Source organism: Micropterus dolomieu, linkage group LG01, assembly GCF_021292245.1.
Source record: "Micropterus dolomieu isolate WLL.071019.BEF.003 ecotype Adirondacks linkage group LG01, ASM2129224v1, whole genome shotgun sequence".
In the NCBI taxonomy this organism is placed as follows: domain Eukaryota; kingdom Metazoa; phylum Chordata; class Actinopteri; order Centrarchiformes; family Centrarchidae; genus Micropterus; species Micropterus dolomieu.
Window position 1 is genome coordinate 48,014,354 of NC_060150.1, and position 2,059 is coordinate 48,016,412.

Consider the following 2,059-nt stretch of genomic DNA (forward strand, 5'->3'; position numbering starts at 1 on the left):
CAGAACATGAGTATTTGTGGGGAGGAAGAGGAGGACACACCAGAGACTGCAGGATCCAGCTGTCTGTCTGTGAAGAGTGACCGGTCCAAAGATAAACTTCCAGAAGTAACAAACCTGGACCCTCAGACACAAAGTAAGAAACTGTTTTTACTGTAAACTCATAGAAGATGATCATATTTTTGCTTCACGTTGACGTCACTGTAAAGATTTAGAAGGATTCAGAGTCTGAAAGAATCTGCTTCAAATGTGTCCTTCATTTTCTCCTATTTGTCCTCTAAACACTGAGCTGTTTGGCTCTTCCTCAGATCAGCTGTTCTGATCCACCAGATGCATCTTGAATCACTTCAGATCATAATTGTGCAACATGTGGTGAAAAAGCATTTGTAGTTCAGCTTTGCTCACCTTGATGAACACTTTGCTTTGAATCATTAGTAAGTGGAGCTTTGAGCTCAGATTCTCTCCACCATATATTGTTCCTAAAGGTGAAGAACAAACATCCACGGGCAGCACTGATGGAAAAGTTAGCAGTGGATGGAAAAAGGGCAGAAAATGGTCCCGTGGAGATACCAGCTGCTGTTCTGTTACTTAAGTCATCAGAACTTTAACTTACTGCTGACTCAAAGTGAGCTTTTCCTTCTGCTGCTTGACGTAAAACGTTTTCAAACCAGGGGGACATTCTCACCCCGTACTCATCACAAATGGACGCTTGGTTAAGACATCGCTTTTAAACAAACTGGGTACCCCTTTAGCTACCTCCGGAGAGTGTTTTAGTGAAGACTGGCAAAAACGGAGGACTTTAGAAACGATGGCACAGACGCTCACATTTGGCTCTCTGATTGCTTTGCATGACTTATAAGATCCAGAAACGCAATGCTGCTGACTGAGTTTTAGTTTTATTCAAATATTTGTACCTTACAAATAACACTTAGCAGCCTATACTTGTACTGTGTATGTTGCCATATTTACTCTGTGACGAGTCTCAGTCTGTTTTCTGCTGCCACAGTAGCTTTAACTCCCGTGTTACATTCAGTAACAGTCCCAGCTCGTTATTGGTCCATGAAAAATAAAATCTGATGTGGTTCTTCATATGCGTAACATTATTCTTTCGCTAAATCTTCTGCGGATTAGACCATCTGCTTCATGTTTATACTAGCAAGCGCATGCCCAGTATACGTGAATGCCCACTAGATCTGCGTTTTCAGACGTTTTAATACAGACTGAGATCGACACGCAGCTAAAACGCTGCTGTGGATGGAGATCGTATTCATTTTAACTGACCATTTTTTTAAAATATGGAGTAGAATGAATGGGGCCTAAGATAAGATGTGAAATTTCTGATGTTCCCCCAAAACGGGACTTTATAACCTTTACTTCTATATTTATTCTTATATTGATTGTTTTATTTGTAATGAAAATAATCACTAGATTGTTAAACTTTACTTTTACTTCCACTTTTACTTTACTTTTTTTTTTCTTTTTTTGAAGTGAGAGGTGGTCTGCAGGAGGTTTTAGATGAACATAAGATCAGTCTGAAGAGGAGATGTGAACCTGTGACTGAAGGAAGTGATGAAACAGGAAGGGGAACCCTCCTCAACAGGATCTACACTGAGCTCTACATCACAGAGGGACAGAGTGAAGAGGTTAATACCCAGCATGAGGTGAGGCAACTTGAGACAGCTTCCAAGAAGAAGACCCTCCATGACACTCCAATCAGGTGCCAGGACATCTTTAAAGCCTTACCTGGCCAACAGAGAGCCATCAGAGTGGTTCTGACCAACGGCGTCGCTGGCGTTGGAAAAACCTTCTCGGTGCAGAAGTTCACTCTGGACTGGGCAGAGGGCTCGGAAAACCAAGATGTCGGTCTGCTGGTTCTGCTCTCGTTCAGGGAGCTGAACTTGATCAAAGATGAGCGGCACAGTCTCCTCACGCTGCTCCATGTTTTCCATCCAACATTACAGAAGGTCCCAGCAGAGAAGCTCGCCGTCTGGAAACTGTTGTTCATCTTTGACGGCCTGGATGAAAGCAGACTTTCATTGGATTTCCACAACAGTGAGGTTGT

General features: G+C 42.6%; 1 pseudogene; it reads left to right on the forward strand.

Moving 5' to 3' along the window:
* The window catches only part of LOC123968573, a 26,996-nt pseudogene continuing 24,937 nt past the window's right edge, over positions 1–2,059 (forward strand).